The sequence below is a fragment of the Stenella coeruleoalba genome (genome assembly GCF_951394435.1).
Source record: "Stenella coeruleoalba genome assembly, chromosome: 4".
NCBI classification, from domain to species: Eukaryota; Metazoa; Chordata; class Mammalia; order Artiodactyla; family Delphinidae; genus Stenella; species Stenella coeruleoalba.
In genome coordinates this window covers 12563526-12590430 of record NC_137149.1, presented here as the reverse complement: position 1 = coordinate 12590430, position 26905 = coordinate 12563526, and the positions used below count along the sequence as shown (strand labels likewise).

At 37.2% G+C, this 26905-nt stretch overlaps 1 protein-coding gene across 2 annotated transcripts in view; it reads left to right on the top strand.

Moving 5' to 3' along the window:
- LOC307185291 (UPF0462 protein C4orf33) overlaps positions 1 to 26905 on the top strand; it is a 545785-nt gene that overhangs the window by 406179 nt on the left and 112701 nt on the right. Inside the window, exon 13 of one of the 2 annotated variants that reach the window (XR_013827938.1) lies at positions 5336 to 5414. The gene's annotated coding sequence lies outside the window, so the exon portion shown is untranslated. Of the gene's footprint in view, positions 1 to 5335; positions 5678 to 26905 lie in introns of those variants that run through there. The other variant, XR_013827939.1, reaches the window with a different exon arrangement.

Here is a 26905-nt window from a genome sequence, read left to right as displayed (position 1 = left end):
ACCGGTGTCCCCTGCATCGGCAGGCAGACTCTCAACCACTGCGCCACCAGGGAAGCCCCTGCTATGCCTCTTTTTGAGTTGTAGAAAGTTTGAAGTATATTAACTTACCTTTTACTTTATATATAATATCTTATGCTCCAGGCCATTGTTAATTCTAAAAACTTAACTGATAGGCTCCTGAAGGTTTGCGGCATTAATTTTTTACCCTTCTGCATGCGTGTGTCTTATTAGGACAGTACTATTGGCATGGTGTTGATATCGTGGGCGTAGTGTGTGAAATTAAAAGACAACATTCCTGCAGACTATGTTATGACAAAGATCCAAAGAGTTTAACATAGCTCTAAGGCATTTCTGTGAATGTGTACTGCTGTCCTTGTCATGTAAATGTAAGTTTATTCCAGTGCTCCCTGATGCTGTTCATCAGGAAAAGGATATTGGCCATGTTAATATCAGTATATAAGTATCAGATGTCTTATTGATGTGCTCCATTAAAAATCCACATCTGGCAAAGCAGTTATGATTGAGGCCATCAACTAGTTAAGCATATAATAAATAGTCCACCATTATTTACTTATTCATCCTTTATCTTTTTAGGAATCTAACAGATTAACTGAACAGTTCTTTGCTGTGTGCCATCACCCTATATCCTCAAGCCTTTGATGATGGCATTGAATTCTGTAATTCTTTTCTATTTGAGATATCATTTATAAGTTACTGCCTTGTTTGTTGGAGGCGGCGGGGGGGGGGGGGTTGTGTTTCAGGGATTTCTATTTAATTCTTCCTAATATAACGAACCCGGCTCCACAAACATGAATACAAAGCCAATGTGGGTTCGGCCTGCTTCTAAGTATGTCTATCTCAAGTATGTATTCAGAGACTGGAAAATAATTTCAGGATGTGTTTATGTGTCCGTCTTGTTCTGTGCGAGTTAGGTTTGGACCAAAACTCTGTTTTTCACCTGGCCTCCATAAACTCCCATTCTAAACCAAAGACAGTGTTGGCAGTTTGGATATTCTGGTATTGGTGTCACCTCAGACCTTGGAAGGTATTTAACCTATTTGTAACTTTCGGATATCCTCTCTTCTCCAGTTCATTGCTGTGAAATGGAAGAATTATAGACTTGCAATCACATTGTACGGGTGTTCCTCAGAGGGACTGGACCTTCCCTTTAATCGATGAATTCTAAATCTGTAAACTGACTTCGATCTGGAACTGGTGGAGGGAAATTTTCAATTGTGGGAGTTGCTGCAAGTCTTCTCATCACCAGCTCTTGATTTTTATGCCCATTATTAAGTAACATCCATTAAGCTTTCAAGCTACCTTCCCCCTGGAGCAACAGGATATATTAACTGTTACTACAGATAACTTAGGTCAAGATATTCCGATTGCTACTCTAGCCTTAATGCCAATTTGGTGATTATCTTCACATTGCCTCAAGTGGTTAAGTTCTGCCAGCACTGACACTTAGGAATCTTAACATGATCACTAATTTTAGGGAGCTCATTTTAATGTCAGTGTTTCCCGCTTAACACCAGCTTGCATAGAACAGCTCCTACTAAAGATGCCAGTGCTTTCCTGTGAATTCCTTGTTGCCTTAATGAAGGAAGTGTCTTCTGGGTCTTCTTGGGGAATATAGTCTAGTGGTTGATTTTCAAATCTTACGTAATATGTCCATTCTAACAGTCTCGCTTCCCTGTGCCTTCTGATCCTTTCTTTACAATTATGTTAAAGACAATTCCAGAATTCCAAACTTATTAAAGTAAGATATTTTCAAGTCCAGGCATGAGGAAGCCATCTCAGGAAACTGTTATGATTAACCGTAAGGGTCCAGACAAGGGAGGCAATTTTCCTCCAGTAAGTGGAAATGAGCTACTCCTGTTGGCCAGGAGAGTGAGATTTAAGGATCAAGGTTTTTCAGGATTCTCCACCCAAAAGTTCCCATCCTAGGTAATAGGCTCCCATTATTTTCCTTCAGAGCCCATAATTTGACACAGGAGATCTTTGAGAACATACTTTTAGTCTCCTTTGCAGCTCTGTCACTTTTTTTTTGCTGTACGCGGGCCTCTCACTGTTGTGGCCTCTCCCATTGCGGAGCGCAGGCTCAGCGGCCATGGCTCACGGGCCCAGCCGCTCTGTGGCATGTGGGATCCTCCCGGACTGGGGCATGAACCCGTGTCCCCTGCATCGGCAGGCGGACTCTCGACCACTGCGCCACCAGGGAAGCCCCTCTGTCACTTTTATAATTAGATCCCAAGCCTGATTTCCTGCACGTTGCACCCTGAAGCTGTAGAAGACGAGAATTATTCTGAAGCTTCATAGGAACTTACTGGCTTTGATAATATTCCTTTAGCTGGCAATTAGCAGTCCTGAACCTGTCACTTTCTTTTAGCAAGACCTCCAAGACATAATTTAGAGCAGCTGCCCTATACCACAATTCTCTCAATTATTATTGCTCCCATATCAGTGACATGCAACTTTATTGTGATACCACTCATTGCAGTGGAATTACCTACTTATCGCCAGCAATGGGGTCTCTAAGATTGTCTTAGGATAGTGTGATTATTCCAGAAATCCCACCTTGAGGATCAGCTTGGTACAGCCACTCTTGGTACCAATTGTCTTAGCCTGGATTTTCTAGTAAAATAGCCTGAGGCTATTTAATTAATAGCCATTAATTAATTAATTAGCTAGTTAATTAGACTTTTTAATCCCAGAGCAGTAAGAGTGAGGGGAAAAACAGAAGTCAGATAAAGAAAAAGAAAAACATAAGCAAGTGTGTGACTAAGCTGCCACATTGTTTTACAAGAAAATACTACGCAGCCAGTTGCTTGGCCACACGTAATGTCTCTGGAGAGGTAGTGTGATACTACTGTAATGTCCATAAGTCCCTTGTAGGGGAGGGAGGCTGAAGACTTTTATCTACTGGCTCCTCCTCGTCTTTATCTCTCAGTGGTCAAAGTTCACCTTATAGGGCATTAATTCCCTTACACTTCTAAATTATGTTTCCCTTCCTCTTTGGGGAATCAGAGAGTTTTTTTTTTATTTTTGCAGTACGTGGGCCTCTCACTGCTGTGGCCTCTCCCGTTGCGGAGCACAGGCTCCGGACGCGCAGGCTCAGCAGCCATGGCTCACGGGCCCAGCCGCTCCGCGGCATGTGGGATCCTCCCGGACCGGGGCACGAACCCGTGTCCCCTGCATCGGCAGGCGGACTCTCAACCACTGCGCCACCAGGGAAGCCCGGAATCAGAGAGATTTAATGCCATGTGCTGTGGCTCTTCAACTGAGCATAGAAATGGTGCTAGTAAATAAATCCTCCTTGGATTTATTCAGATAAGACTTGGGCACTGCAGCTGCTCTGCTTCCTGCCAAGGTGGGGGCATGACGCAGTCCAGGCTGTAACCCAGCTCTAGTTACTCCAGTTTCCATCCCCTTAGGTGGTGGCAGCTAAGGCTTTTCATCGAGCAAGTATCAGAGGGTGTTGATTGCAGGTGGGAATGAGGAAATCTCTGAAGACACATAAATTTGCTCTCATACAATACTGAAATAGAAAACTATTAAGAAAATTAATCAATGCAAAAACTATAGTAACAACAAATTATTTTTCCTTTCTGTCTCTTTCAATACTTTCCTAAATTTAGCTAATAAATTAGCTATTTATTGCATATTTATTGTGTACCAGGTATTCTGATAAACCTTTTACATATATTATCTCCTTTCAGTTTTTCAACAATGTAAGAAAGTCCCTACTATTGCCCCCCTTCTAAATATAATGAAGTTAAGACTTAGAGGGGTGAAGGAACATGCCCAAGTTTATATAGCTAGGAAGCAGTGGGGCTGGAGGAAATTTCAACCTAGCTAGTGGGCCTCCAGATTGTCTTTTTGGTAGAGATGTGAGCAGTGCACATGGTTCTTATAGATCTTGTTCACCTTTTGCAGTTTTCATCTTTATATTCGTATAAAGCCTAGGAAAAAAAAACTTAGAAAGCCTTAAGATAATAAGGTATATAGTACTATAGTAAGGTAAAATTAAGATAACAATATTTCTTACATCATAGTTGTGATAAAGTTGTGGTAAATAAATTAATCCAGGAGAAAAGCTTAGTTTATTTCTGGTACATAGTAAGAGCTCAATACCAGTTAACTATTAGTACTCTTATTATTGCCATTATTATTACTATTAAAGTTGGTCATTTCTCTTACAAAAATCTAAGCATGCTGTATTAGATGGACGATAAAATAAAGGTCATTCAGAAAGAGTGATGCTTCTTATACTGAGTGATTGATAAAAGCAAATTATAGATATTTCAATCCTAAGAGAGGGCATCATGTTATCCTGCCTGTTCGCACCCTGGTCACTCATAACTTGCCTCTATTTTTTTTTTTACTGAATCCTAAACTTTCTTGACTCCATTTCATAGAGTCTTGTCCTCTAGCCTTGGGCTTTGTCTCTGTTCCCATTTTAAGACCTGCTTTCTGGGCTCTTACTACTTGAATGAAATTGGGGACTCAATCCTGACCCAGATTGAGTCCTGACCCAGTTATCAGAACATAACTCTGGTTTGTACTAGCTCTTGGCTTGGCCCTCCTCTCTTAAGGTTTTTTCTGTGCATTCCATGCACTGACATATTGTTCTTTTCCTCTGTGATCCTGGTATCAGCAGAGAGAGGGTCACTCAGTCATTCCTCAGGCATTACTGTACACCTCCATTTTGACCAGCAGCTTCCAGACTCTGAGCCTTGCGCTAAGCACTTCAGAGGGGTGTTCCTATTTTGCCAAGTGATTACACCAGTTTTAGAAAAAATTATACTTATTTCTTGGAATCTTGAGTTTAGAACTACACAGGCCCTTCTTGGTAATCTCTGAGTGCCCTGAAAGTTATCTAGGAACACAGACCTGGGCCCTCAATAGGGTTGTCAAACTTAGCAAATAAAAACATGGGACTCACAATTAAATGTGAATTTCAAATAAATGAGAATTTTTCAAAGTATGAACTAGATCCCAGCCATTGCTTGAGACATATTTATACTAAGAAATTATTCCTTGATATCTGAAATTCAGATTTAACTGGAGTCCTCTATTGTATCTGGCAACCTTATCACAGAGTGGCACCTCCTGTCACATTTATCATTAGAGACAATCGTTTAGGTCCCTGTTACCTGACAACAATTGAGAAATAGTTATTCCTCCTATAACTTATTTTTATCTTGATCTTGACTCTCTATCTCCTTAGGGTGAAACTGTCCTAGGGTGACCTTTCATCTTGTTTTGTGTGGAAAGTCTCACTTTGTTTTTCCTTGTCTTGACACAATTGCTAACTATCCTCTTTCCCTTTCAGAAATGTCTTGGTTTGGATGATAAATTATATGGCGTCACGGATGCCTCATTCCACCCTTGAATTCCTGCTGACCCTATTGGTAAGTAAGTTTTCAGCTTCTTTCACTCAAAGCCACACTCTAATCTCCAGAAGGTGCCACCATTCTGATGAACCCTTACTTCATTTCCACAAAGCACCAGGTTACACTATGTTGCTTAAGCTAACATAGACAAATAAATGACTCCTGAACAACGACTATTAGTTACAGTATAAATTTCTGTACTTTTTACCACGTGCACAGAGAACAGCAGAACTGAGCAAATGTTTCATGAATTCAGTAAATATGAGTGATAACGCAGATGTCAGGTGAAAAGTATTCAAATGCCATCTGTTTGAAGGTATTTAGGTAATTTGCACTTTCGTTTGTAAACACGTGATGAAGATGATGTCTATGTATGATACATGGCACCAGTTGATTAGACATTTTTAGAGTAATTGTGCAGAAGTGAAATAGTTTTCTTTATATTGCCTTAGGTCACTATTTCCATTTCACAGTGTCAACTAAACACAATTCTTGAATCAAACGTTAAAATATTCAGTCAAAGAATAAAGTTGCAATTTTATCCCTATGAAATGTCAAATAACTTGAATGATTGAGTTCTCCCCTTGATTTATCCATTTATGTTTTATATTCAGGTATACATGTGTTTGAGAAAAAGTCTCATAGACACAGACTTTTATGCACACCCATAACAATATGATGCTGAGTCAGAATCATCCTTTTATAAGCATCACATAAATAGAGTCAGGTCCCATCAGAAGCCAAAATAACTGTCTCTATCTTTTAACAAAATAATGAGGGAAAAATGCTGCTCTTAGTTAATATGATTTTTTTTACATGTATTGATTTCATATAAACCAAAATATAGAGTGTTCAAAACAGAAGGAAAAAGAACATCTCTCAGTAAGAATTCATACTGTAAAAATATTTATTTCTAAATGTATCTTTCACTTAAATGTTAAAAAGTTACTTAGAATTACTAGAGGAAAACAAACATGTCATTATATTTCCTTTATGTTAACTCATCCAATATAAATAAATGAAGTGCATTATTATATCTTAGCAACCATGATTGGATTTTAGTTTTAGATAGTAAGATAATAGTTGTCTTATTAAATCTAAATCAGAGGCTCTTTAGGAAAGCTTAATTTGAAATATTGCTGCTAATTTTACCAGTATTTTAATGACCTCCAAGGAAAACTGTGAACGTTTTATGAATATTTAGAAATAATGCAGATATTTCAAGAAGAAAAATGGAAATAAAAGGAAAAAGGCGTCATGTCATAGTTACGTCATCAGTGTAGAGAAGGCATCAGTAAGAAAATTCCAAGTGAATTGAAAATGATCTTATGTGGAGCAGACATTAAGATGACCCCGACTGTAGTATGGAGAACGGGTAGGAGGCGGGTTCAAAGGCAGGAGAAGAGAGATCAAATTATAAACATTAAATATACCCAGTCTTTTTGTATATCAGTTTTTAAAATATCAGTTATATTCAATAAAGCTGTTTTAAAAAACATTAAAAAGGACTATTGCAGTAATTCTAGTGAAACATGGTTTTATTTTGTAGCAGAATGATTGTGGAAATGAAGATAATGATTAGATTAGAGAAATATTTTAGAGGTAGAATTTGTGGGTGTTGTTGAATGATTGAGTAAAGAGGGGGAAGTGTAGGGAGTGCTGAAGAACCAGGAATGACTTCTAGATTTCTTAAATGAACAGCAAAAGAATGCTGGTATGTGTAGAAGGGGAAGCCTAGAGGAGGAACACATTTCTGGGGGTAGGAATCAAGAGTTCACTTTTGGACAAGGTAGATCTGCAGCATCCCTGATCTTGACAACAGAGCTCTTGGTTGACCTCAACATACACATGGTGTTCTATATCATGGGGGCTGATGAGATCACCTAGGGAGAGAACACAGAGAGAGGAGAGAAGAGAGCCAAAGCCAAATTCTGAGGAGGGCAGTATTTAGGTGCTGTTTGGAAAGAAGGAATGGATTCAGGAGAGAGAAGTCAGGATGGTTTGGGGAAACCCTAGAGAGTGTGATGAGAAGAGAGAAGTCAAGAGGTTGGAAGGCTTCAAAACTCAGAAATCCATCTGGATGGTCTTGTAGGATAAGAATGGGATATGTGAATTCTTTGGATTCAGGAATTTCAAGATACTGGTGAACATACCAGTACCAGAGTTGGGGGACAGGTTTGGCTAGACACCAGATTGGAGGACGTGAAGTGTGGCTTTGAGGAGAGGAGGAGGGATGCTGTGCACATGTAAAGCATGGTATGTGCTGTCATAGCTCTGCGGCAGGAGCACAGGGAAGGTCTGACGGTTCCCGGAAGGCTGCACAGCTGAGGAGATGGCAGCAATGTTGTGGCGGTACCTCAGTCTAGCTTACTATTTTATGTTCTGAAATATACTCATTTAAAATACGTTTGTGTGGAGTTGTGAAATGTGTTACACATCCCCTGCCTTCTTCCACTGAGGGTGCCGAGCATAGTGCAACTGTTGGTCACAGTGACTGCCTCTTTCTTTCCTTTGACAGGCTTCAGGTCTTCCGAGTTAATGAAGGACACCAAACTTGTATTCTAAAGGGTTTCAGATACCTGTGCTTTAGATTTCCTGGGTGTGTTTTCATGCGTGTATGCACGTGGGTGTGCACATGTATGTGTGTATGAGAGAGAGAGAGAGAGAGAGGAAAATGCGACCTCAAATCCAGGTTTGTCAGCCTCCAAAACCCATGCCCTTTCACTATTCCAGTCCATTTCTCTAACTAGTAATAAGACTTATTCATTCAATAAATATTTTTGATTACTTTCTAAAATAACAAAACAATCATGACAGCTAACCTATATAAAAGCTTACTTATGTGGGCAGGTAATGTTTTTAAGTAGTTTATATGTATTATCTCATTTAATCCTCACAACAATCATATAAGATTCCTTTTTATAGGTGGAGCAATTGAGACTTGGAATGAGTACATAAATGTTTAGAGGTTCCACATCTAGGGAGGGGTGAAATCAGGTTTCTAACCAGGCTATTTTGCTCCAGGGTTCTTTACTCTAAGATACTACTAAAATGGAAATTTTGACAGGCAAATGGAAAAGGAAATGCAGAAGGAAAGTCGTTATTTCTTGAGTGTAGTAAGCTGAGAGAGGTAAGCAAAGAGGCCACAGAGGGAGGCAATTGGCATTTCATCACTAGCCATTTAAGCCCTGTTCAAGAGTTTGGATTTTAATCCAAGCAATGGCAGTGCCTTGGTGAATTCCGAGCAGTCAGTGATGAGATTTGCTTCTAATCTCTGGTTGGCATCGAGCATAAAAAGTGAGCGGTTTCTTCTGTAGAAGTGTAATTCACATAAGCTTTGAAACAACTATTATAGGCATGGAGGCTTTTCTTGTCCTCATCTTATTTCTTAGACCCTGTCACTGTGTGATGTCTTGGTGAAAACGATAATTACGATTCCAACAATACCAAATAAAGCTACAAATGCAAAAGCGGTTAATAACAGTAATCAGAAACTTGAAGGGAGAAAAGTAAAAGAAATCTCCACACAAAGTCAGCTTAAGTCATAGCTTACAAATTTTTTTCTTTTTGAAATTCCTCTTAGGTTCTAAATAAATGTTTCATGAATATGTTCAAATGCAACTTCTTCGGTGAAAATCTTCTTAACTCCCCATTCAGCATTAGTTGCTGCATCTTATGTTTTCTCAAAATAATCTATTTGACTTCTATTTAACCAGTTATTATCGTGTACTATCATTTGTCTGTTTACATGTATAACACAGTTTGTTTCAGTTTGGTTCAGCAAAGATTTGTGTTGCACTTTCAGTGAAGTAGTCACTATGCTAAGATTTCCACATCATGTACTAAGTGACTTAGAGGCCTATAATCAACACTGAGTTATTGTAAATAGGATATGCAAATCTGTTACATTTGTTACCTAGCAAAACCCAAGTGTAATATATATGAGAAAATGGAACTCTTTATTATCCTCACTTGATGTACACTTTTTAGAAATATTTAATTCAGTCTTTTAACTTTCTCTTATTTGTTGGTCAAATCTTGAGTAATTCCAGAGCCAAGATTCATAAAGACAATATACTTACAAATGCATGCATATTTAAAAGGGCAAATATGTCTTGACCTTTAAAAAAGCAAATCCCTGAACTTTGAAAAGGAAGACAAGTTTTAACGTATTTTATCAGATAGATAATAGCCTGTCAGTGAACTGATTGTCAAATAAGCCCTTCTACCCTTGCAAAATTGGCAAGAAAGAAAAATGTGTCTGTAGTGTTGATTGTCTTCTACTGGAAAGTATAATTATATCTCACTAGGCTAAGTGGAACTTATGACTACCTGATTATAATACTCAGGAAGAAAGAGATTGTCTACTTACAAAGTTAAATTGAAGCATATTGAGTCTTCAGTTACAAGTGTTGACATTTCTTTTCAAATGCAGGCCTAGAAAATGTTTATGGTATAAGTAATCTGAGAATGAGAATATCTTAATAAAGGGTAAATCATTATAGAATAAATATAGAGAAAAATGGATTACTGACCAATCTTCCAGTGAGTCTGAAGAGTGACTCATCTGATGTGAAAAAAACTCTGAAGACACAGAATCAACTCGAGATGTTGTACAGCAATTATGCCATTGTGACATTTATTCAGAAACAATTCCACAGAGACAGAAGAAACTAAGTGTTCAAACTTCTGATTTTAAAATTTCAGTTGTATTCAGTTGCTTCATAAAGATACAATTTGTGTGTAAAATACATAAGAACCATCTTCTGTGGTGTGGAACTTTGTCTCAGTTTATGGGTCAGGGAGTTTTTATTTTAGGCAAAATCCTTGAGATTGGAATTTTAGACTCTAATTCAATCTACATGTTTTAAAATTATGGATATAGATGATATAAAATAGGTTTTTTACATAGTTATTACATTGTAGAAGTTTAAAATTATAATAAACCCTTAGTGCCAGCTTTTCACATAAATGACTAAATTTTACTGGTAACTGGAGCTTAATGTTTAAATTCCCCAAGTTTATGCATTTTAAACAATACTGTTGGAAAAAAAGACTTAAAATAATTTGGTTTTTTTCTTTTTAAAATAGAGGCTTCAAATAGAACAGCTTTTAGAAACAATTCAGGGACATTGTTAGGAGCATTCCCTATTACGTCATAATACTCAGCAAAATTTATGATATGTTTTTCACCTTTTCAATCTCCCCATTTGCTGGCATACCATGGGTTGTCCATATTCCCTTCTATTATTATGTTTTCCTCTAGGAGAATCTCATTTCCTTTCTATTTTAATCTGATAAGTCCACTTCAGTCTAGATATCAGAGAACCAGCAGTTCGAGAATTTTGTCTTAAGAGGAAAGCAACTGAGTGGGAGGAGGTCAGAATTCCACTATTGGGTGACAATGAATAAGGGACTCTTCTATGACTCTAGGATGTGTGACATTGTCTTTAGTGTTTTTAGTTTTCTTTCCCCATTATATTCCAGAAGTTTGAGATCCAGAAGGCAGTTTTCTGGATAGCCAGGGCATTATTAAATAGTTAATAATAATCAGATAGTCAAAATTACTGTGAGAAATATCCTACCTCCACTAATTTAACAGGTAAGTTATACTTTCATCTGTAAGAGACTTTAAAGTTTTACTTGAACATTTCTAAGTTATTGATTAGATGCTTGAAAAAGACTAGGAAAAATAATACAGGTTTGACAAATTACTATGTGCAGTTTCATAAGCAGTGAACAGAAAACATAGGCATTTTCACCCATCTTCGGGCAGATGGTGAATGGCAACAGCAGACATTTCAAATATAGATGTAGCACATATATATTGCAAACAGCTGTAATAGCTAAAATACATGCCAGAAGACTTAATCATTCTGGAATTTTTTCCAATACATGCTAGCGTTCAAAAATAGACTTCTCTTTCCTACAATCGCTATAGAATTCTTTGAAATAGGCAAGTGCATCTATGATATAGGAACTTTGCTGTGTGCTGATTAGGCTGTATTTTCAAGACTCCTTGACAACTAGTTGATTAGCAAAATTCTCATTAGTTATGATTTGGTATGCATAACTCATGACCAATGTGACTTCTTGTTTTTGCTACTGAGTTGGCTGAATCAAGTCTTTTGTTATGTGTAGACCTTGCCAGTACAGATTATCTGGGTGAAAACTAAAGAGCTGAAAAAACTGCAGATTTTATGTTTATCTATCTGTCATCAGGAAGAGAGGACAGCTAAGATTTTGAGTATATATATATACACATATATATATACATATACACACACATATACATATATATATACACACATATATATACACATATACATATATATATTTAACAGTTATATATATTTAACTGATGGTGAACTTACATTAATATTTTAAATTAAAAAAACTTCTGAGTATGTGTCTCTTAGTTGAAAGAGTCCTTATTTTGTTTGGAATGAAAGAAATAACAAAGTTTCTCAGAGGAGATAAGGAAATGTAATCTCTATATATCCTTTAAAAATTCTGGAAAAAAATTATCAGCACACAAAGTCATCACTAAAGTTCTTAGACTACAGATATTATTAGCTTTCCTGGGGTCTTCACTGTAACTTAATTATAAGAGAAGAGGGTACCTAGGTCAGCTGATATCCATTTGGCAGCAAAGTGTGGGAGAAGGTGCATGGGTTGCAGTCCGTGGATCTGGGTTAGTCCTGTCTGACATGTGTGACCCTGTATGAATTTCACCAAGTATCCTCATCAGTGAACTGGGGATGATGAAAATATTATCTTACCCAGAAAGGATTAAAAGAGTTGATGGATGTTAAAAGAACTTTGTAAACTCCAAAGTGATATTGAAATGCTAGTTTATGTGTTACTTAGAGGATGTGAGTCACCATTATTTCTCATTTTTCACGGTTTGATGACATTTCAAGTACATAAGAACTCTGGTTAGATATTGTTTTTTTTTTTTTAATTTAATTTTATTTATTTTTTTATACAGCAGGTTCTTATTAGTCATCAGTTTTATACACATCAGTGTATACATGTCAATCCCAATTGCCCAATTCATCACACCACCATCCCCACCCCGCCCATGGCTTCCCCCACTTGGTGTCCATACGTTTGTTCTCTACAACTGTGTCTCAATTTCTGCCCTGCAAACTGGTTCATCTGTACCATTTTTCTAGGTTCCACATATATGCGTTAATATACAATATTTGTTTTTCTCTTTCTGACTTCACTCTGTATGACAGTCTCTAGATCCATCCACGTCTCTACAAATGACCCAGTTTCGTTCCTTTTTGGCTAGATGTTGTTGACATTCCCTTTTCTTCCTGTTGCAAATAATTTCTTCTTATTCTGCTCACTCTGTGATTATTGCTTTTCTGTACACATTCTTCTTTCCTATTTTACGTCTCCTGACCATACCCCAGGCATATCATGGTTACCATCTTTATCATCTCAGTGACCTCAAGATTTTAGGAAAACTTAAAGTCTGTAGCTTTTAATCATCAAGAAAATAAGGACTCATTTCAGAGTGGATATAAAGGGTCAAACATTAGGAAGAATAGATTATGGATGTTCTAAATCCAGCATCTTGAGGCTTATGTTCCTAAGGATACAAATTAAATTATGTGAGGTAATTATTACTTAAACAACATAGCTTTACTGTGTAGTATTGCTTTAGACCAACAAATGACTTAGTAATTCAACAGGATAGACCTAAAGGGAATAGTGCTGCCAAAAAGGAAATCACTAAATATATTGGAATTTTAAATAGAGTCATTTCTTCCAAAATGTGGTATGTGTGTTCTTAAAAATAAATACATTATGGAATTTCATGAAATAAAGATAGCATTGGGGTGGAACTCAAATCCTATACAATTTTATAAGGAAATAGACTAAATAAAAACATAAAATACTACAACATCTTACTTAAAGAATCTTAGATTTCAAATAAACACAGGAATAATACAGTAGATATAGATAAGCATTGCAATTTACTTTAAAAAGTAAATTTAAAAAGACATTGTTTGATTGGTATAAATAAATGTAGTAAAATGTGGTATTTGTGGTACCTTCAAGAAATGGAAGGAAGGGCATCATTATTATGAAGGCAAAAATTGTGTCACTGGAGTTGACACAGATGGTTTTTTCTTGGTCCGGCAAATGAGACCAGATGCTGGGCAGTGGCTTTCCGTGGCAGCCTTATGTCTGTACCCCGAATCTTCCATAAGCACACTTCAGTCCCCCTTAGAACAGATGATGGCTCTGTCTTTGATGGTGCGCATCATGGATTTCCTTAGGTCTGTTCCTTCGGAGCTGTAACATGCTCTCTCATTTCTTTCAAAAGGTTTTCTTACTTTAACTTCTCAATATCTAAGACTCACTGATCTTTATCATATTTAGATTGTGTTATTTAATACTTTAACAGGAAAAGTACATAAACCCAGGAGTATAGCATAATATATACTTATAGGGCAATACATATAGATAAACAGATTAAGGAAGAATATAAGGTATATGAATATTTTGTGTATGCCTCTGCAGATCACTGCGTTCAACTGGGTAGTGTGTTTCCCTTTCACACAGTGTTCTTTGGAGTAGAATGTATAGCCCCGTGTGAAAAATCAGTATGAGATAACTGTTTTGCTGGTTTTATTCTCCTATTTATCCTCAGCATATTAACAAATTCAACCATTACAGATAAGCATTAAAACAGAAAGAAAAACAGTACCATTTTCTAAAGCATAAGATTCCCCAAGCTGAATGTGATTGATTGTAAAGGAAATCCATGCATCATTCAAGAAGTTGGACTAAAATATTTCATTTGATAATTTATCAACAACTCCCCACACTGTCCCTGTAGAAGATGAGATAAACATCCTCTCTGGGTAAGATGGAGAGGCAAGAAAGTTAGATGTGGTTGAGGGTTCTAAGAAGATCTGTGCCTTGATACTCACTCCTTTCCTGGTGTACTCTTGAGAAGGGAGAAGGAGATGACACCAACTACATCTGTGGATCTAAAAGTAATAGTGAATCTGTTCCAATTTTCATTTAGAAACCTAGAGGCACCATGGCAAGAGAGCCAAGGGGATAGAATTGCCTGAAGGCAATTCATGCAGCCCCGTCAAATGCCGTGACCCCAAATAGTCATGAAAGAACACCTAAATATGTATCTGCTCCTGGGAAAGTGCAACGGAGTGAGAGGCAGTAGACCTGAAGTGGACGCATGGCTGCAGTGAGGTCTTGGTGGTGGATGGCTACATGGACCTTATAGCCAGAGAGTAGACATCTCAATTGATGTAGAGAAGCAGATACCTCAGTTGATAACAATTTGGAGTGAGTGACAACAGCAGACATCCAGATGGGGTGATATTTATATTTCAGTGGATGCTCTACAGGCAGACAGTGACAGGGGATGAGCTGCCTTCCTCTATTGTTATTTTCTTTTTAACATCTTTATTGGAGTATAATGCTTTACAGTGCTGTGTTACCTCTATTGTTATTTATTCATTGAAAAATCAAACATTTATTGAGTACCTAGTATGTTCTAGGCACTGTCAGAAGGTGCCTGGGTCTACATAAGCCTTTAGATGTCATCCGATAGAGAAAGCATTAACTTTCTGTCATGCAGCGTACCATATATTACACATATTTATTTTGTATTATATGTGTCCCTTCCACTAGAATATGTGCTCCAAGAGAGGAGGAATTTTTAAGCATTCCTGTTGCTTATTACAAAATCTAACACATAGCAGGTGCCCAATAATTACTGATTGAAACAAACGAATGACTCAGGAATAATGAAACTATGCAAACAGATATGAATTATAGAAAAATAAAAACGGTTTTTTGTATATCTGAGTTGATGGCCGGAAGATTACTGTCTTCTATAGAGTCAAATAATACCGTTAAGTCATAAAACTATCTTTATGTATCTGTCTTTATGTATCTAAAGTAAGTGACCAGTGAATGAAGGCAGAAAACTTTTCTATAGGTGTGTCCACCTAGTGTTGGTGAACACTAAGGAACACACTGGGGAACAATGTGCCTCATATGAAGAGATGATAATAATAATGATAATATAACAACAACTACCTTAACTACCTTTCCATAGTCAACTAAATATTTATACATACATAAATCTGTGGAAGGATATCTTCGTTTGGTGTTAAGGTGGGAAGATGGTGTGTGGTGTGTGTGTGTGTGTGTGTGTGTGTGTTAGTTCAGTAAGGAGGAACATAATTAGTATGGGTGGTCTTGACTGTTATCTAGACTTCTGCCAGCCATTATAATCATTGCTAGCCACTTGCAGCTATGAAGTACTTTACAGGTATCTAATCTATATGGAAATATGCTCCAATAGTAAAATGTACACTGGATTTCAAAGACTTAGTACAAAAATATAAAATATCTAAATAATTTTAAAATATTGATTACATGTTGACATAATATTTTGCATGTATCAATATTTGTTTAAATAAATATATTCCTAAATTAACTTCAACTGCTTCCACTTTTGGCTACCAGAAATTTTAAAATTATGTATGTGGCTTGCATTATATTTCTACTGGACACTGAACAGAATGGTCTAGACCATTTTGCTCAGACACATTCATTATTCTCACCTTCATACCTTGGACAAGAATATATTCCTGTCACTTGGTCTGACACTGTTGTGCAATAACTGTCTACTTCCAGTTTGACCTTCTTTTGCACTGGGGAATAAAGAACTTATGTGGACATATCATCTAACTATTCCAGATAAGCTCTAATTACTTCAGGAGATCACCATTTCTAAATCACAGTTCAAAAAATAAATTAATTGAATGACTCAGTTTCCATTTTATATCTAGGAATTATATATGGTTCTTTATTCTTTAAGTTACTTATTTTCACTCTGGTAGGCATGCATTCTCTGTCACTGTATTAAACATAAAATTAGCAATGAACTCACTAAAAGACAGATGCTTGCTTTTTCCTTGGGCATTTTTTTTTTTAACAAATGAAACTTCAGTTTCAGAGAGAATCATACATGGGTTGAGTATATTATAATTAATATAGAAGGTATTCACTTCCACATGGTTTCAATGGCAAAAGTAAGCAAATGGGGGGGGGGTATAAAGATAGGACTGTAGATACCACAGGAAGTATAAATAATTCAGACATTTATAAAAGAAATATATTTCTGACCGTTGCAGGCAGGGCAGAAGCTTACCCTCTTTAATGGCTGAACTTCTCTGAACTCTCTGATGCTATCTGTCCAGAGTTAGTTGAAAGGATAGTTTCAAGAATTACATGACTAACACGCGCATTTAAAAATTCTATTTAGGAAAAAAGAGTTATTGTTCACACAGGTCACCTAGACAAGCAGACTATACTAATCAAATCACTTGGATCATTACTGTAATTTCCACATCCTTGAATTTATATTGTGAAAGTTGTATAACAAGAAAAGTGTATTTGGAGAGAGTTATCTGGTATATGTTCATTTTAGCAAAGATGAAAACTAAAGAGGCAAGGTTCAGTGTTGCACAATGACTAAATGGAACCTAGATTAAAACTAAGGTTTTCCGGTCCTTAGATTTTTCCTCAGTAGAATCTAAAGGCAGGAAAAAAGTTGCAAATGTCTTATAACCTCCACTGCTCCAAGGACCAAGTTATGTTAGAAAGATTAATTTCTTGTTAATTCTTATTTTTCTCTTTGGCCACCAATATCATGGTTTCTACAATTAGAAACATTCTGAAAAATGAAAAAAAGTTTTTTTCAGGCAGCAGTGTCTCTATTCATTTTACATCCCATTAGCTACTGCTTCCATTGCAAAAAGTATCGGAACCAGATTTGTGTCACACAGATGTTGTATTGTCAGTTTTTCAATACCTGTAATGGAATTACAGAAACCAACAGGTCTTGAATTCTAAATTTTATTAGCAATATTCACTTGGTTGACTCTGTTTTTTTTCTTCCTATTCAATGAACACTTTCTCTGTAAAATATGATTGTTTTCATATTGCTTCATTAATAATTTCTCATTTTCCTTTAATACATATTATAACGTTAAATTTTCTCAAGTCATTGAAATGACTGACAATGGCTATTGTTTTTCTATTTATCCATTTGTGAACTTTTGAAGTTTTAATTCTTACGATTGTAATTATTAATATTTTCTCATAGGACGTTCCTTCTGATTTAGTTTTCTATATGGCTTCATAGTTTTCCTTTCTCTTTCCTTCCCTGCTCCTAGGAGTCAGTGTATTTGTTGTCATTGTCACTGGAATTAGAAGAGGAAAGGAATATAATTGCCTGAATTTGCCTTAATGTTTGCTCTGAGAATCAGATAATTTATATTTAGTTCTGTTTATCAAATATACTAGCTGCCTATTTGGTGCACGACACTGTGTTTGTTATGAGAAGGTGTAAATGTGAATGATGCTATCAAAAACTTCAGGTTTATGACCGAAAAACAGAATCTGCATTTTCTTTGCAGAGGCTGAAAGCCCATAACTTGTGTTTTTATTTCTTTTTACAGAAATTTAAACAGTTCTCTTAGAATGCAAAGTGAATAGCATTTTTACTTTAAAGATACATTTTCGTGCATTAATACTTAACATTTTTCCCAGTTTTACTGAGAAATAATTGACATGCATCACTGTGTAAGCTTAAAGCATACAACATAATGATTTGATTTACATGTGTGAAGTGATTATCACAGTAGGTTCAGCTAACATCTATCATCTCATATAGATACAATATAAAGAAAAGAAAGAAGAAAAATGTTTTTAAATCTTTTTGTGTTGAGAACTTTAGGATTTACTCTCAACAGTTTTTCTGTATAGTATATAGCAATATTAACTATAATCATCATGTTGTACATTACATCCCTAGTACTTATTTATCTTATAACTGGAATCTTGTATGTCTTTACCATCTTCCTCCACTTTTCCTTCTCCCCACCCTCCTCATCTGGCAATCACATATCTGATCTCTTTTTCTATAAATTTATTTCTTTGTTTTTGTTTTTAGAGTCCACATATAAGTGAGATCATATAGTATTTACCTTTCTGACTTATTTCACTCAGCATAATGTCTTCAGAGTTCTCCATGTTGTTGCAAATGGTAGGATTTCCTCATTTTTTATGGCTGAGTAATATTCCATTTTGTGTGTATGTATAACTTCTTTATCCATTCATCCACCAGTGGACATTTAGGTTGTTTCCATGTCTTGGCTACTATAAATATGGGGGTACAGGTATCTTTTAGAGTTAGTGTTTCTGTTTTCTTTGAATATATTGCCAGAAGTAGAATTGATGGGCCATATAGTAGTTCTTGCATTCCAACAACAATATACAAGCGTTCCCTTTCTCTATATCTATGCCAGCATTTGTTATCTCTTCTTTTTGATGAGGCCCTTTCTAACAGGCATGAGGTAATATATCTCATTGTGGTTTAAATTTGCATTTCCCTGATGACCATATTTTCATGTACCTGTTGCCCTTTTAATATACCTTATTTGAAAAAATGTCTGTTCAGGTCCTTTGCCATTTTAAAATTGGGTTATTTGGGGTTTTTTGCTCATGAATTGTGTAAGTCCCTTATGTATTTTGGATATCAACTCCTTATCAGATATATTGCTTGCAAATATTTTTTTACCATTCTGTAAGTCTTTTCATTTTGTTGATGGTTTCTTTTGCTGTACAGAAGCTTTTTAGTTTGATGTAGCCCCACTTTTTAATTTTGATTTTTGTTGTTTGTGCATTGTGTTTCAATTCAGTTATTGTGTTATAAAATTTCTGTTTTTATTTTTATTTTTTGTTGGTCTCTATTGCTCTGTCAGTCTTCTCAGTTTTCATATATTTTTTTTTCTTAATTTCATTTAGTTGTCTGTCTATGTGTTCTTGCAGGTCATTAAACTTCTTTTTTTTTAATTTATTTTTTATACAGCAGGTTCTTATTAGTTCTCCATTTTATACATGTTAGTGTATATATGTCAATGCCAATCTCCCAATTCATCCCACCACCACCCCCACACATACCACATTAAACTTCTTTATGAGGGTAATTCTCAATTCATTTTCTGACAGGTCATAGATATCCGTTTCTTTAAGATCAGTTATTAGAGCTTAAGTAGTTCCCTTTGGTGGTACCGTATTTATCCTGTTTTTCATGATCCTTGATTCCTTACATTGATATCTGCACATGTAAGTAATGTGGTTCCTTTTCCAGACTTTACAGGTTTGCTTTGGCAGAAATGGATCTTCAGTAGTCGGTTCAGTTTGGGTTTCTGGGTGTGTCTGCTGGTATTGTTGTTGGGCAGGTGGGGCCTATTATTATGGTCTGTATTTTGGTGAAACAACTGTTCAGACTCAGAGGTTGGGTATTGGGAGTGTGCCACCGGCTGAGAACAGTTGAACAGGACCGCTGGCTTGGTTCCCTACCCAAGTGAGGCTGTGGTATAGGCTCTGCAGTTGCTTGGGTTCTCTGGACAGGCTTAATGGTTGGGACTGGGTGCTATATTCAGTTGTAGAAGGAGCTATGAATTAGATTCTGTTCCTGGCAGGGGAGCAGGATGAAACCCTGGGCCTGTACACCTCATTGCTTGGGGACTCAAATCAGACAGGAGTGTGTATTGAATTCCTTGGTCGGGTGAGGCCATTGGTTTTGCTCTGCAGATGGGAAAAGCCATGGGCTGTTCTCTGTTCAAGTGCCACTGTAAGCTGTTGAATGGACTTTGCAGTTTCCCATGTGCTCTGGTTAGGTTCCCTGGTCAGACATGCTAGAGGCCATAGTCTGTAATGAGTGGGGCTACAGATTAGTTTCCCTGTCCAGGCACAATAGAAGAAGCAGCAGCTTTAATGCTGGTAAAACTCCTTGTTGCTTTGACTCAAGCTGACCTGTGCTCAAATTCCCTGACTGAACAAGTGCACTGGTTTTGTTCTGCTGACCTTCAGCTCTGGCTGCCCTTTTTTGGCTTGAGTGCTGCTGAGATGCACAGATTCCCCATGTTCTTACCAGCCCTTCCGGTCAGATAGGGCCAGGAGCCACAGAGGGTAATTGGAGCTATGTCTCAGCTTCCTTGCCTGGGTGGGAAGGAGAGGGGCTGCTCTAGGAAACTCTCGATTTCTCAGATAGGTTTCTCTGGATGGGAGGTTCCAGGAGCTACCCTCAGCCTTGGCTATAAATTAATCCCCTTGCCCTTGCATACCATGAAAATTCTCCACACCCAGTACTGCCTTTGCTCTGGGGGCGATCAGCTGTGCCCGTCTGCCTCTGTGCTTGAGCACCACTGGGCCGCACACTCCCAGGTGTTCTCACCAGCTCCTCTGGCTGGACAGGGTGTGGCTTAGTGCCTTGCCTGGACGTGGGCTCTAGGGATGGCAGAACTTGTCTGAGGATCTGAATCAAGCAGCTCTGCACACTGCTGAGTTCCCTGGTCAGAGTGTGCCGCCAATTTAGTTCTGCAGATGAGAAAAGTTGCAGGTTGGAATTACTGCTTGGACAGTGCAGGTACAAACGCAGTCTGTAAGATCCCTGTGCTGGTTGTTGCAGTCCCTCCTCCCTGCTCTGTCACAGTCAGATTCCCCTGCAGTCCCTGTGGGGTAAGATCAGAGTAGTGGCTCCCACAAAGCCCAGGCAGGGCTGATTGTTCCCCTGGGGTCTCTTTTCCCAGAGACTCTGGGGAGACCTCTCTGTGCGGTGCTGCAACTGAACTGGGGGAGGGGCAAGGCAGTCAACATTTAGCTGCTTCTCTTACCTTCTAATGCAGTCTTGTGTCTTGTTCTTGAATAGTGGTTCGTTGTTCCTCTTGTGAGGGGGAGTGAAGTCAGGAACAATTTACAAGATGGTAAATCTTGGTGACATTGCTCAAAATTTCTTTAACACACGCACATGCATTCCCCCACTCCACTTTTCAACTTTCAGTTTGTGAATGACGCTGATCATTCCAGTAACTTACACTAAGAAAACTGTTACAGCTAAATGTTTGTCTTATATCTTATGAAACAAGCATGAATGAATAAAAGAAAGCATGGAAATTTAAGGGAACACTTGAAAATACCTGATTTATATTAAAAAGTCATCACAAAGACTGAATATGCTATTCAGGAATTATTCAATGCTTTCACCCCAGGTGTAGTTTGCTCTTTTAAAATATAATAAGACATTTTAATTTGCAGCCAGGTGTGAACATGTTTTTTTTTTTTTTTTTTTTTTTTTTGTAAAACCATCGCCATTCCCTGCAGCTAAAAGATAAATGATCAAAGATGGGAATAGTAATTTTTATGACTTCCTTTTTAATTGAAGGTTGCATTGAGGCAGCTTAGTTACTGTGCTTAAATGTGAAGTGGAGTTTTCCATCTCCATCCTAAATCTCCATTTTACCCCTGGTAAATAAAACCATAAAGTATATAGAGTTGTTGATAACCAAAAATTAAGTTTCTAGTTTTGCTTCCCAAAGAAAATATATTGGCTATGGTTATATCTATTCATATAGAATGAAATGGACAACTTAGACACTTAAACGGGTATTTCATTAAGTTTTTTAAAAAAATTAAACAATAGTAAATAGCTAAATTGTAATAGCCACAGTAGCTTTTTATAGATTATAGCTAATGCTGTTTCATACTTTTATACAGCAAGTGTAGCAGGAGTCATGGTTCATCCCTCTGGGGAGTATGTTTTAGGTCAGACTTCAATCAGGCAGTTCTGTTCTAGACCCAGAATATAGTATTTCCCTTCTTGGCCACCAGGGCAGAATGAGTAACAAGCATTTTATTGAGGAAAGCAGGCAGGAAATGCAGAGTGCCTAACCTAGACTTGGAAAGCTATAAGATCACTCACTGCTCATAAGTAACCAGTGGCAGTCACTTTTGAGAGCAGAAAGAAGGAAACCAGAGTCTCCTTAGAAGTACAGTTGGTAAAAACTCTGAACCTAAAGTGAAATATAAGCAATCATCTTTAGAAGAAATGATTTTGCAAGTAATAAGTTCACTGATATACTAGTGAAATGACATACTAATGCAGGTAAGGGTGGGACAAAATGCTATTGAGAAATAAAATTAAAAAGTATACGTGGAACCAAAAGATTTTTAGCTAAATTCTTTAGCTGAATTAAGGCATTTCATTAGGTCTTTATGAATAGAGATAGGATATTTATTTTATATTTTATAACCCCAAGTGGTTAAGTGTATAGTAAATTCTACGTGGTTTTCATTTCATAAAAGGATTTCAATCACTTCTGCACCTCCATAAAGTCCTAGCTCAAACAGCCCTCTAGAGATGGAGTGGGGTCAGATAACTATAGCATTTCCCAGCAGACGGCCAGTTAGGTCTGAGTTACTAACTTACAACTTTTAGCACTGAACCCCATTTATTGTTTCCTTTCAACCTTTATGGAGCCAACCAAATTAAATATTTGACACAGAAGCCTTTAAAGCAAAAACCATTTATTGGATGGCAGCAGTCAAAACAGGAAAGGGAAGCTAGCCGTTCTGGGATCCAGAGATATGGTACCTTTCAGAGTAGAGGTGTCTCTAGGTTTGATACAAGGAAACAGCAAATAAATTGGAATGAATTTGTCTTTGACTCGTGGTGGTTGCCTGACCAGCCTGGGTCTCCATGGTGATTTTCCAGGAGAAAATATGTGAGAGTGGAAACGGGTCTCATTTTAGTATCAAGGGAACCCTCACCTTTTTGGTTTTCTGCACTTAGCCTCAAACTGCACAGCAACGCACCTGGGCCCTGTGTACAGAATGGAGTCAAGTGTCAAACTTGTGTATAGAATGGAGTCAAGTGTCAAACTGGCCACTTTATCCATTTACCATAATATTGAAACCCTCTGACTGTGTCCCTTTGGATTTTGTCTTTGCTTTATATTTGTTGGATGAAATTACTTGACCTTTTTCATGGTGACTTAATGTGGACCCTTGCACACACACAACTCCCCAACACACAGTTTTACCCAAGCAGGGCTCCTTGACCTTTATTATATCCAGGGAAGACTTCTGGGTTGTCTTTGTCTCCTTCTAATCTGAGGCAGGCCAAAACATGTAATGTTTCCCTGATGTTTGACCAGCAAAATTACTTAATTCATCTTTTCTGATTAGAAAATTCATGCACAGTGTATACATTTCAACAGACATAAAAATGTGTATACTGAAAAACCTACCTTTCTCTCGTTCCCATAACCCAATTTCCCACATTCCTCTTACAAGAGCAGGCTCTGTCATAGACTGATACATCACTGACATCAACTTCATCCATAACTTTCTAGAGACTCTATCAACTTTTTTCTTTCTTCCCTCCCTCCCTCCCTCCCTCCCTTCCTTCCTTCCTTCTTTCCTTCCTACCTGCTTTGAGGAAAGCAGGAAGGAAATGCAGAGTGCCTAACCTGACATCATTCTGTACATGCTGCTCTGCAACTTGCTTTTTGTTTAACTTAACAATTATGTCTTGGAAATTGTTCCTTATCAGTTTATAAAGTGGCTTAATTCTTTTAATGGACACTGTATTCTCTTGTATAGATACATTTTAAAGTATTTATCCAATTTCTTACTGATGCTCACTTATGTTGCTGCCAGTGTTTTGTATTACAAATAATACAACGCTGAATATTTCTGTACATGTGTCTTGTAGCTTTTTTACCTCTAGAGGTAAGATGAAGAATTTGGTATATTTATATTAATACTACCTTCTACCTTCTTTTCTCTTCTCCCAGCTTTTACAATTTCTAACATTTCATAATACTGGATTTATAGTATTTACATTTGCTTCAGTAATAATAACCTGTCCATTTGTTCCAGGCTTAGTCTTGCAGTTTAACAGACTTGGTGCTCAACATCAGTCCTTATGACATTGTTTCTTCACTCACTCCTTATTTGACTGAAGTTGCTTGTTTAATAGTTCCCTCAAGAAGGCATCTTGAGAACTATATCCCCTGAGGTGTTGTGCATTTAGTGTTGTTTATTCCTTTTATATTTGAATAACAGTATGAATGCTAATTAAATCCTTGGCTCACACTCTGCTGATCTCTTCAAAGACTTAATTGCTCTACTAGATTTTAGTATTGGATTTTGCCATACAGAAGGAAATGTGACACCAATTTTACTTATTTCTGATTTAAGTGACTTGACCTTTTATTCTGGATGTCCAGAGAATTCTTTATTTATCTTTGATGTCCAGTAAATCTATAAGTCTTTATATTTTTCTTTATCACTTATTTATTTATTGGTCTATTATTGTTAGGATATGATGCACTCTTCAAACCTGTAAATTTAAATCTTTTCTTTTAGGAAAGTTTCTTGAATTTTATTTTTGTATATTTGCTCGTTTATCATTTAACATTTTTTCTTTGAGGACTCCAACTATTCAAATGTAATATATCCTTTGCTTTTCCTCCACATGTAGCATTTTTTTTATTATCCCTTTTATCATTTTCTTAATCCTTTGCCTTCCATGTCTTCTACTGCATATTCACAATTGTCTGATATCCTTCTTGCTACTCGCAAAGTAGCCTTCATTTCCATGATAAGCTTAGTTTTTATTATACCCCTTTCCTAAATTGTGCCAGCTTATTTTTTTTCTCTTAAGTTGTCCTGTCCTTCATATTTTCAATCAAATATTTATATGAAGCACTTAATATGTGCCAGGCATTATTCTAGGGGCTAGTGATAGAGCAGTGTAAAAGGAGAAAAAAATTTATCCTCTCACAGAGCTTACATTATAGTTGGTTTTTGTATCTCTGCTATGATTCTGTCTTGTATATGTGATTACCTCCTTGAATTTCTATAAAATTTCTATTAAATTCAATCCAATATTTTTATCTGCCCCATGAAAAATGATTCTTTTGAGTACAGTTTTTCTACCATCTGTTTTTCCTTTTTCGTTTTAAATTTTTAGTAGCCCAGTCTTATACAGATGTCTATTATGGGTCCTTTTATCGCTCATCTTTGACTGACATCATTAATTCCTTCTAGACCAATTATTTACATAATTTTTTTGAGGGGTGAGAGAGATATCAGATCCATGTTTTAGTCTAGGGGTCAGCAAATTATAGCTTGTAGCTTTAATATGGCCCATATCCTTTTTTTGTACAGCCTATGAACTAGCAATGGGTCTTCTATTTTACTTTATTTTTTTTTGCGGTACGTGGGCCTCTCACTGTTGTGGCCTCTTCCAGTTGCAGAGCACAGGCTCCGATGCGCAGGCTCAGTGGCCATAGCTCACGGGCCCAGCCGCTCCGCGGCATGTGGGATCTTCCCGGACCGGGGCATGAACCTGAGTCCCCTGCATCGTCAGGCGGACTCTCAACCACTGCGCCACCAGGGAAGCCCAGGTCTTCTATTTTTTTTCTTTTTTTTTTTTTTTGCAGTACGCGGGCCCCTCACTGTTATGGCCTCTCCCGTTGCGGAGCACAGGCTCCGGACGCGCAGGCTCAGCGGCCATGGCTCACGGGCCCAGCCGCTCCGCGGCGTGTGGGATCCTCCCGGACCGGGGCACGAACCCGTATCGCCTGCATCGGCAGGCGGACTCTCAACCACTGGGCCACCACGGAAGCCCCAGGTCTTCTATTTTTAATGGATTGGAAGGAAGAGAAGGAGGAAGAGGGGGAGGAGGAGGTTGTTACAGAGACTGTATGTGGCCCACAGAGCATAAAATATTCATTATCTCATCCTTTGTCGAAAAAGTTTGCCAATTCCTATTTCATGATAACAGTTCTTGTTGTGAAACAAAATAATGTGTTAATGAGTTTGTTAGACTTCATTTATCCCAGGAAATTGAGATTAGCAGTGCAAAGGAGCATTCACCAATCTCTCCTCTAGCTTGCCTCAGAAACGGTCTGCTTCCTTCAAGTATGGCTCTGTGTGTGTGTGTATGATTTATCTTTCAGCCTCTATTTTATTCCCTGTTTTTAGAGACAATGCTAAAGTTGGTCAGAAAATATTTTGCTTCCAGCCCATATATCATATACAAATCTCATTTATGCAAATGAAAGATTATTGATATTGCTTACAAGTATATGTCACTTGCTTTGGAAAAGAGTGCTCTGATGCCTTTATCTGAGACCTACAGCCATGGGTGTATTCTCAGAGATTGTTCCTACACTTCTTTTGTACTCTTTCTACATTTTACAGCCTTCACTCATGTATTGTGATTTTACGTACAAATGTTAAATCAAAGGTATACAGTGGATTTCTATTTCTTATTCTCTTAGTTGTATTTATATGATTATTCAACGGAGAAAAGGAAAACACGTACCTTAGTCCCATATATATTTTAAAATAAAATGTCTACATTTTTATAAACATACAATATCTTTACTTTGGAATATGTTGTCAGAAAACTTTGAGGAATAAAGATAGTAAAGTGAAATAGTAAAGATGATAGAAGTGTAAGTTGATACTACTGTGAATGAACAGTAAATTCTTATCAGACTGCCTCATAAATATCTAAGAAGCACACAGTGCTATTTTGGTTGCACACCATGGCAAATCCTTCAAAGCCCTATGTGGTTGGTTAA